Here is a 12,012-nt window from a genome sequence, read left to right as displayed (position 1 = left end):
GAGGGTGAATGCTGCCATAAAAAGTCAACAATATGTATTAATGATTTATCTGTCTTTTATATACTGGCCTTTAAAAGGCCTGAAAGTAATTTCTATAAACTTATAAAATCTGTGTGCTAGCCAGATATAATTAGTGGGAACATTTGAATCAGATGCTGGAAGAGTTGTGGACTTTGGTAAAATTATTCAATGATCTTGCTCCATATGAATTTTGGTATCAAAATCAAACTGTACAAGTTTTGCATTAAGCATTGTGTTGTTGCTGAGTCTTCCATGGTGAGGTTAGCAGAGAAGAAAGAAATGCAATCCTTAATTTCCCTCTCCACTCACAGATATTGCAAGTTCTATGTTTCATGGATTTTACTCCTCTCTCCTCACCAGTTTGTATACAGGAGCTACATCTGGTTTTTGTCCCACCCTGATACCTTGGGAAGGTAAAGAATGTTGCTTTTCCTCTGTGCTATGAAGGAATTTCGGGAGACATGATGTTTCCCACACCCCGCTCCTGCCAAGCAGTCCCTTCAAATGCTTTGTGTGCTGAGGCACAGGTGAGCCAAGATATGTCTCGTGTGTGCAACATCTAGTTAACAGCATCTGTGTAAGGGCACATTTCTCCAGGGTTCACTCAGGGGGTCTATTTCACCCAGGGAGTGTAGTTCTCGAGGACACTGTATTTCTGTGACAATTCACCTGGTTTCAAATACCAGGATTTTCACAGAAATCTCTAAGAATGCAAATGTTCTTTCCTAGATGACTCATCCAGGACGATTGTCCATGGTCCTAGCTGGGAATAGGCAGAGAGCATGTCACACCTCGGGGTCTGTTTGAGGGCCCCAGAGCCTCATGTCATGTGATACAGACCTTTTTGTTTCAGAAAGGGCTGAGCTAGAGGCCCTGCCCTTGGCTGAACAGTTGGATGAAAAGTTTAGAAAAGATGTTACTACTCTGAGACAAGGTCCTTTGCTTCCACGCACAGGCTGGGGAACCCTTTTAGTGATCCAGTCCTGCGGATTTCCCTTCTGCACAGATTGTTTTCCTTATGAGTCTCCAGCCTAAAACAATAGAGGAGTTTCCAACAATAAGGGGATTTTCAGCACTCTGAGCTTAGTCATTTCCTATTACTCAATGGAAGAAATTGTGAAAAAGTTCCAATTTAGAAAGTCTCTGGCTGGTGGTCCAGCCAATATTTATGTATCTATTTTCACAAAGTACTAAACTTCAGAACAGCAGGCTTGTTGCCTCTCTGTGAAAATAACATGATATTTTAGAACAATTGTTCAAACTAGTATAGTAAATAGCTTCCAACAAAACATAATTTGCAGTGGACATTGGTGTCCCCATGGCAACAGACAATGCTGTCCTGTTTTTATTTTGTTTTGGTGGATATTAAATGAAAACCCTCTTAACAGTTCTAGCGACACAGCTTACATTGTCACTATTGCTACAAATCAACCCAAATATATAAGAATCCTGTTCCAAAGGTTATATTGTCTGAAGCTTTGGGTATGTAAACACATGTTTAACAAATAATTTTTATTTGTACTATGGCTTATATTAAGTTCAATTTAGTTGTGTCTTAGGGCTGAAAACTTCAGTTAAATAATAAACTTTCTAAACTGAGAAATAGCACTGATATTGATCAGTTAAATGGGAGACATATACTAAATACATATATTTACATGTAGATCTTGCCGACACATGATTTGCCTAAATGTTTTTTTTGAAAAAGTGTTTCTTGCTAATAATTGAACTTGTGCATATGTGCAAAAATTCTTGTGGAAAATGCTTCAGCCTCTTTATCATGTCGGATTTTAAATGAGTGTTTTTTCTGTAATTTCAAAATGTAGCTTCATGATCAATTCTGTTCAATATTCACATTATTTTATCATATTACTTTGTGAAAAGTCAAGAGTAGTGTGATGGAGTGTTCAGTTCAAATCATTGTCTTCCTCTGATTTGCATATCACTTTTAAATAAAAATAAAATTGCTTTTGATGGTGTCATAGAATCATAGAACAATTTAGGTTGGAAAGAATCTCAAGAGGTTGTCGAGTCCAACCCTCTGCTCAAAGCAAGGCTAGTTTCAATGTTAGATAAGATTGCTTGTGGATGTTTTTAAATGAGTTTTGTATATCTTCAACAATGAATATCACATAGCAACCATGCCATAGCTTGGAGAATAATTGGTTCTCTTGCCTATTTGCCTTTCCTTATACTGACATCCATTGCAGCCATTCATTTCTGAAGACAATGGTGAGGTCAGTGAGAAATACTACACTTAAACAATCCCCACACTGCTGAAATTATCTCAGCTGCTGTTTTGAACACTATGATGCAGCTTTTGCATCATTCTGATCATTAATTCTTTCAGATAAAATTCTATGCCACTGTAAGCAATGGAAATTTTGCATCTAATTCCCTCTTTATCTTCTCCATCTGGAATATATGTAAGAAAATTGAAGTTATTATTTTTGTCAATATTTTCCTGTGAGCTCCTTGAACTTAATCCATATCTTAACTTATCTGGTTCTAGCTTGATTTTGTTGAGTTCACTTCTGTAAATCAGTATGTTTCTCCTTTCTACTGAAATGATAAAGCAAAATCAGGCACTTTCCAGTCAAGTGCAATAAATACCTTTTCCTCAGAAAAAAACTCTTGTTAGGTATCCTAATTATTAATTCATAATACTGGAAGGAAAAAAAAAATATTTAATTTTTCTACACTAATTTTAGAATCCATTTTTCTTAATGAAGCTCTGTAAACTTCAAGCAATAGAAAAAGATTAAAAACTTTCCTCCTGAGACTGCAAAAGAATTAGCAGCCATCACAACCACAGAAATCATGAGGTGAAGCAGGATTAGCATATTACAGCTTGCCTGATGGCTTTTTCCTATCGTATGCCAAAACAAGATTAGAACAGCTGATTCAAGGGTGCCCAAAAGAGAAACTTTTTCCATATCAGTGTCTTATCATATGATTCCTGCAAATCATATGTCTTAAAACAATAACAAACATTCTTTCACAGTTCTAAGCAGTCCTTCTTCTTTAATCAGATGATAGTTATTTGATCTAGACATACTGAAACAAAATATAATAGCTCATGTGTTTTCCTTTTTACAATTACAACATGTTCTATAAGGAGCTGTAAGTTACTGTAGATATGGAAAGTAACTAAGCACAACAAATTAACTGTATTGCCTAAGTAGATATACAGAGTTAATGCTTAAATTGCCTCTAGCATCTGATGTGAATGTAAGGAAAACCATTACAGCACAAATTATTGTAATATGCATTTTTATTATTTATGCATATTACCTATTTGGTATTGTTTTATCTTGTATCCAGAGCAGAAAATTATATATGGGTTAATATATAAACACATGCTTAAATACAATAATCACTACTGTAACCAAACTAGATGGTGCAGAACTGGAAAAGCCAAACATTAACAATGCGAAAACAAGGCAGCCCAAGGAAAGGCTTCTGCAACTCTTAATTTCTCAGGTTATGCAATATGATTTTGTTAATTATCACAAACAGGTAGATTTCCCAAATTCAAAGACAAAACAAAGTCAAATTTAACTTCTGGTCTAACTGAATTGATTACAAAAATGCTCAACACTAATGTAGAAACTATACGAATAAAAAAAGAAAAATACGTAAATAGAGAAAGAAATAGAAATCTATGTCCAAGAGGTTGAGCTTTTTCCAGAATGGGAATTGCCTGTGGCATATTTGGTTTTGCAATACTTGTAATAAGAACTGGTTCCTAATTTGATGTCAGATAGTATTACATTAGAAATAATAAATATTACTTAATACTTACAGTTCACATACAACATAGAGATACATATCCAAAGGAAGACAGAAATAGAAATATGGATAAAAACTCAATAAAAACTTGACTATTTCACCCTATTGGGGAGCATTCTCCAAACATTTGTTCACCTGAAATAGCTCGTGAAAATACACATAACCTGGGTGACTTAAATTTTCTTGTATATACCAGACTTAATCATGTAAGTAAACCACTGAAGACTATGAGCACTGATTTTATCCTGCATTTCAGAATTTTAAACAGGCCACAGACTAAAGTATTTCCCACTGAAGACAAAGGAGATTCTGAGCACGGCATTAATTTAATCTGATGCATCTAGTCAGAGCTGTTTTTCTAAGCACAGTGTATGACCAATAGAAACCATCATTTTCTGAGGGTCATCTGAATATGGATAACAAAGTCTGAGAGAATTATTCACCTTCTAGAAGTATCTTCCTTTTCCATATTGAGTGTAGAGAACAATGGGAGAATAGGCAAATGACTTAAGGAGATGAGAGTATCTAGGAGATGTTGGATCAGGTTTAATCTGTGATGGTGACATATTTGTTCTCATTTCTTATGAGTCTGTACTTCTAAGAAGACAGAAAAGTTGGCAAAAGACAAATAGCTAAAAAGTTAGTCATATAAACAAAATGTCATATAGCAAGACCAGCCTGGGTTTTACAGCTTATTGTTTATAAAACTAGAATAGCTTGGCCTTATGTAGTAGTCCTTCCAAAGTTATGACAATAAAACTTTACAATGCCATTCACTGTCACACGGTCACACAGATGCCTCCATGCAGCATAAAACAATGTTAAAACACCTTTCTCTTCCCACTCTGAAAACTTATATGAATCCTCCCCCACTCCGTGTTTGTTTAGAATACATTTTTATAGCAAAGTTGTAAGATCAGTCAACATGCAGTGATTTATCTTAGGAATACAGACTCAACAGTAACTGCAATGAAAGCAATATGGCAGGAAAAAAAAAAGTGATCTGGACCATCTGGGTGAAAATATGTGGTTTTGAAAAATGGTTAGAAGAAAGAAAATTGGCATATATCTGGAACTGAAAAACTTTAATTTAACTCAGAGTTTTGTCACTCCTTGACTTTATTCATGACATTGATGGTTGTTTTTTAAAGTCACATGGTGCCCACCTCTTCTTTTTAGACAAGAAACTAGGGAACTGAGCTCAAACTTTGTTTCCCCATCTGGGGGTGATGTGTAATCAACAACGATTTAATAACCAGGGAACAAGCACTAATGAGTTTTTTAGTTACCTTTGCCTCACAAGAAGTCATTAAGACAAATTGTTAAATTCACAAAACAGTCACAGTACCAAGTCCCTCTCTCAGCTATGCTATTTCTGATTATGACATAACATAATAAAAATAATAGCCCCTCACCTGAAACTGAGGAGCATTATTTGCATACAACATTCAGTTAGATATAAAGAATTTGAGCAATATTTAGATTCTTGCTCAGATGAATGTAAAGATGAATTACTAGTGTTTACAAATAAAGTTAGAGGCTTTCCAGTTCTGACACAGATGGCAGGCATTTATGTCTCATTGGAAAGGTAGAAGGGAACAGGCTTGTTGTTAAAACAGCAAAAGTTTATTCTTGCCCTTGTTCTGGTTTTTATGGCTTGTTATTGCACAGAAACTCATCTAGTATTTATCATGTGACAAAAAGGACAAACCAAACTCTTCCTTTACTGGACAACTGTGAAGCTTTGTTATTATAGTTGATACCAAATAGAGCTGCTAAGTGGGATAGTGTCCTGAATACAAGTGGAATCCAGAGTTTTCATAGCAAGCAAAAATGTTGGTTCAATATCATTCAAAATACTAAGATGATTCTGAAGTTCTAAGAAACTCACCTGAAAACCAGTGAAGTTGCAATATTCTCAATGCTTATGAATAAAAGTGATTGCCCAAAAGGTACCTGAGATGCTAACAGAGTACTGAAACATGACATTCCACCAGTGGCTGGAAACAGAGGTCTCTGCTTTTCAAAGCTGCGTCTTCATTTGCAAGTCAATAAGTTATCATGAGGTAAAACACTTCATGGCAGGAACTCATGAACTGGGAATGTCAATTCACACAGTTTACCCATTCAGCACTGCGCAGTTGGCATGCTTTCACTTCACCCCTGAACCAACTATGTCTATATTTATTCATATTTTCTTCCCACTGCATCCTCTCACACACTCTCAAAGTGACAATTTTTCAATGGTTAAGTTTTATTTACCAAGAGAAAAAGAGTCCCTCTGCAGTGAATTGCTTCAGTACCCTGGTGTGCCTGGTGTAAGCTTTCAGGCCTGTGAGACTGTCTGGGTTAAAATAAAGTTTCATTTTAAGAAACAAAACAAAATAAGACAATGTTATACTGGAAAATGTGAGATAACCAGTGTAGAAAGCTGATATGTTTAAAATCATACAATATACTCCAGGAAAGTTTATTTCTTTTGAAATATTAGATGATAACTCATTTAGGTCAAAAGAGTCTGCAAAATATCCAGGAACTGCTCACTTCACCAGATGTGACAGCAGAGGATGAAACTCCATGAAATCGGTTCCCCAGCCCACGGATGAGACAAACATGAGGAAAAGCCAGAGCCATTGCTTCCCAGTCCTGTCCTCCAAGACCAACCAGAACAGCTGACCTGTACAAGAGAAAAAATCCTCAGTTTGGGAGATATATGGTAAATGTATCTGAATCCATCCCAGATGCCTACAGTAAGTAAAAGAACAAACTGTCAACCTAGATTTCGAACAATTAAATCCCACCCTTACCTAAGGTGGATTTCAATATATTACTAAGCCCTACAAAACTTACCAAACCTCTCTGAAACTCTGTGCTCAGCAGAAAATCTGAGGTTCTGCTTTTAAAGTGAGGTAAACTGCAGTAACAGAAAGAAGAAACTCCTTTCAGAAGGCAGTCTAACAAAAGTCATGGGGCATTTTTAAAGTTTTGGTTACCCACAAAAGCTATGCAGAATTTTACAGTCCAAATAAAAAGTCATGAAATTAAAATCTTGCCCCAGGGAGTTCCCTGCTCCAAATATCAAAGTCTCTCTGAAAACAGTGTGAACCTATACTCAGGTTTTACAGAGAATAAGCTGCTGCAAACCACCACTTCCTCTCTCCTGCTTCTGTTCCACAGAGAAACAAAATCCAAAGTATTAACTAAATATATATAGATTCACACTGCTCTCAAAACAGCAAAACTGAAGGGGGCATCACGTGGAGCTGAGAATACAGCAAAGGTGTCAGAAACATGGACAAAGATGTAAAAGAGCAAAAAGAAACAAGAGGTTCTACTTCCCAGATTTTCTCTCCCCAGCCTGATCTGGGGACTCCTCCACTGCCATGAAGGCAGGGAAGAAATGAGAGTGAGAGCGGAGCAACACCCCTCCTGGGACCACTGATCCCTAATGCTGACACACAGCAACACCAGGACACACAGCAGTCCCCAGCAATGCAGCTGGGAGAACCAATGCCTCCCTCTGCCTCTGAGCACTCTATCCAACAAACCACACCTGGAAGACAAATATTACAAAGGTAAAACACTGTTCTTTGAGGAGAGGCCTATCAGCTCCCAGCTGAGCTTCTACATGCATAATGGCCCTCTAATTCCTAAAAAATACAGTCAGGCATGTCACTTCTGGAGGGGTTCACAGCCATGTCATATCATTTGATATGATGCATAATGTAAGTACTTATTATTTTTCTGCTGTATCTTCCATATTACTCAGTACATAAGCTGTGCTCAGGAAGAGAAAGCGTGCGAGTTGGTGGCCACCATTAGTCTAACACATTTTGCTAACTTCTCTAGTTGCAACTGCAAATGATTCAATAACATTTAAGGGAGATTTCTGCATGCTGTTTCTTTTCTATATTCTAATAGCACATAATGACCAGATAAACTTCTAATGTCTTTTAGTCTAAGAGAAACCTACCTTTGACCTAGTACTATTAAAAGCAGGACAGACAAAGAATGCTTATGAACTTATTCTGCTGAAGAAATCTGATTTAGTACAAACACGCTCCTTAAGCAGAACACCCAAAAGAACAACTTGTGATCTAACTTGTGAATCTACTTCTTTTCATATATACAGAACTCTTCTCAGTTATATGTAATACTACAAATTGAGACAGAATCCTTCCTTGCCCTACAGGAAAAATATGACAACTGATCATGGGAATTACCTATGCTACAACTCACTAAATACATCAAATTAATATTAGAGAACAAGAGACATGCCAAACTGAAAAACAGATACCTGGCTGTAAGCATTATAAATCACCTTACCCAATTTCATTAGCTATGGAGCAATACCCCTACGTGAGAGGAATTTTAAGAGCTCATTTGTGCCTTGAGAAATCATGGATGGGAGTTTACATTTCCTTGTATGGCCAATGACATCTCACGATCAGTATGCGAGGCCCTGTCTCACCCTAACCTTTCCCTGATATTCTGGGGAGATTATAGAGAAAACTTTTCCTCTCAGATATGCCAAATGGATCCTTCTTCCATGCATCTGAATGCATCAATTTGTATTCACAGATGTTGTACTATGCAGTCTCCACACAGAGATCCTGCGGAGGGCTTCATGTTCTCCTCAATCTCCAGCTTTGACAGCGGAGTATTTCTCTTAAAATATTGATGCATGGCTGCTCTGAAAACACAACATAAATACCTCTGGAGGTATTATTTGTCCATAATGAATATGAGAATCTACAGCTTTGCTTAGCCGTACTTATGTTGCTAGAAAAGCTAACATTTGTATGCTTCTATATTTGTTACTAAAATATTTCTGTGCTGATCCTTAGCAGTATCATCCTAGAGAAGAGAGGCAAGCAGCTCAGAAAACTCCTACAGAAGAACAACATTTTACAATCTGGAAGTAAAAAAGCTCTTACTTTTCACTAGAGAGGCAAAAACAGTCAGTGAAAAGAACCGAAACTATAAAAAGAGTCACAAAAAGGCAGAAACAAAGATCAATAGTGAAAAACACATCCCTTCAAGCACGGGAAATGAAAACGAAAAAACAAGAGGTAGTGCTTTCTGGCAATCAAATCCTACAGCTAAATCCACCAATCTTACCTTTCTTCATCAGTTACATTTCTCGTTAATTTACCTCATTAACCATTAAGAGAGATTCAGTAAGGTTCATGGTCTCTGTCAAATGGCCTCCAAAGCAGACTTGATTTAATTAGCAGACAAGCTTTATGATTTAGCTGTAATGGACTTCCTATTTGAGATAATATCCTCGCATTTTATCCCATTGCCAAAATAATGCACATACTATGTACACTGGTCTAAATTCCATGTAAAGGCCTGAATTTCTAGCACCTTGAAAACTGTGATGAGTATTCCCATTAAATTTAAGAGGCTTTTCACAACATTACGGGGATTCAAATACAACCTGAGGAAGAAAGTGCTGTTTTAGAAGGCTGGGATTTGCTGTTTGGCAGATAAATTCTTTTATTAATTCTTAGGGGAATGGCTGAACTATTTGCAAATGATCAACATGAACAAGATAACTGAGAAGAACTACTCCATGGCATAAAGAAGTAAATTTGCCAAAAGAAGTCTGACTGAGAAATTCCACTCCATGACTGGCTGCTGAGATGTTTCTAACATCTGTGGTACATACAGATTGCTCCCTCTTTATATGGCAGGTGATAGGAAAACTCTTCCTGGCAATGTAACGGAGAGAACGAAAGCTGAACTGTCTTCCAGATAAAGAAGACAATTCTATCAGCATAACTGGATTGATGCTTAGAGGTAAAGTGCAGAGGAAGCACCTTTGTCCAGATATTCACCTTTCAGTACATACCTTCACTATCCTCTTTTCTCTACACTGTCCACAGCAGTTTCCAGTCTCACTTTCTGATCTGTCTGCTTCTCTCCTCCATCCTCCACATCCAGATGAGATGTTCTTTACCCATATCCTCCCTTTTGTACTCCTATTTAAACCCATAATTTTCTTTCTAGAAAAGTCCCAGTAACAATCAAAATGTCTTTGTTAGGCATGCCACAAACACACACAAAAAATATACTGTGTGGTGAATAGGTCAGTGATCAAATATGAGAATCTAAATGCAGGAGGTGAATGAGAAGAGCAAGGCATGGGAAAGAAGGTTTTTCAACTAAATCAGTGAGTGAAAGGCAGGTATAGAGAAAACCAGGGCATGCCAAAAACTGCATCTTCCTGGTCTTGCAACTACATTCTTCTGCTCTGTTTCATTCACATTCCCACAAAAAGTTTAGGGAAATAGTACAGCTGTTGTGAAATGGGAAAGGCATTTAGAGATGTGTTTCCCAAAGTAATAGAAAGAAAATGAGGCCAACACAAACTAATATCAGTCAACATATCATGCTCTGAATGGGGATATGCCCAAGTTCTTAATCGTGTGGGACAGATAAAGAAATTCTATCAAAAAGTGTTGTCTGCACAGGGTGTAGGTAAGAGCGGCTGCATTCATCATAGCAAAGCTGCATTCACAGGTACAGCTGAGCTCTCAGGTGGTGAGTGACAGTGACCTTCAAAGCCCCTGCTGTCTCTCTCCATCTTGCCAACTTGAAAAAAAAAAAAAGGATTAAATTTGCTATACACTGCCAGATGTCTCTGATGCACAACTGCCCAAATATATGACTACTCTATTGAAAGGAAATTTCAGCACTTCCTAAATTTGTTTTCATTTGAAAACATAGTTATTTAATTTTTTTGTATATAATTAAAATTTGGAGAAGTTATATTTGCTGATTTTTTTTTTTCTTGAGAAATCATTCTTACTTTTAATTTAGAACATTAGTCATACTAAATGAGAAAGCAAAAATATAAATTAAAAACATAACCCAGCATACTGTTGAAATTTCAGAATTCTAAAACACAATTCCAACATCCCATCTTCCTCTGAAGATAAAATTTGGTTTTCATTATACAGATTTTAATCAAAATTGATGGATTGTTCTATACCTAATCCTAGCTAATTATTTATTGCTGACAAAAAACACACCTTACTGATAAATTTTATAACAAGTCTAATCCAAAATTGTTAGAAGAGACTTCTGCTGTACAGTATTGGCACTCCTGCCATTGATGCTGCTTTTCCTTATGAATTAGAATACAACAATTATTTACCAGGTCCAGAGCTGAGCTCTAAATATGTGTTACTACCTCAGAGAAAAACACAGAAAACAGAACAGCTGTTTAAAGCTCTTGCAATATTTTCTTCTCATTGATGACCTTTCTTTCACGGCTCTGAAGACATATCCGCTGGTTTGGACCTTTATGTCCAGAAGCTGTTTTCTAAAATTAGTAGTAAAAACACCATGTATTTACTCAAGGTACCTGGCAAGTTGCCAGCATACCCCTCTGTCCCATGAACACAGCACATCTCTGGTTCTCCAGCCCTCATTATACATATTTCTTTTTACCATCAGTAACACCATTGTATGGTTTGCACTCTTTGCGGTTTCAAAGAGAAAAGAATAGCTAAGCCTTTGTCAACAGCACTTCTTGTTCACACCTTGCAAGAAAAGACAATTTTGCAAATTCATGGAAGAAAATATGATCTCAGATGAGAACATTTCCTAAAAGTAATATCATTTGTTCTTGATCCTGTGATTATCTCTCATGTGAATGTCAGCTTTGAAGCCAACATTTAGACACAATAGGACTGTTTTGCATGAGATAGATTCGAAGATGTATGATCATATGACTATGTACACTACTAAGGCAGGATCTTCAAGAAACCCTGAAGCATTTATGCACCTAACACCAATCAAAATTCATAACTGTCATTCTTACATCTTTTGGATGGCTTTAAAATATTTTTTTAAAAAATTGTTACCCTTTAATTAGATCTCTCAATTATACCTAATAACAACTATTATAAACATTAAAGTCTACTGTAATACTTCTACTTATTTCCAGACTTTTATAGTCTCATATGGAAACCTTACCTATGCTGTAATTTATTTTTTTTTTCCTTTAAAAGATGTATTACAAATTAGCATGAGAAAAGCTGATAGTATCATCTAGCAAAATTGATTCAAGTAGCAGATAAAAATCATTTTAATATTCTTAATTTTTCATGCACACATATTCTTGGGTATGAAGTTCGTAGAATTTAACTGTATATTTTTTTTTCTTTTTGTCAGGCCAGAGATTTT

The sequence above is a fragment of the Columba livia genome, chromosome 2 (genome assembly GCF_036013475.1).
Source record: "Columba livia isolate bColLiv1 breed racing homer chromosome 2, bColLiv1.pat.W.v2, whole genome shotgun sequence".
NCBI lineage: Eukaryota > Metazoa > Chordata > Aves > Columbiformes > Columbidae > Columba > Columba livia.
This window is presented reverse-complemented; position numbering follows the sequence as displayed.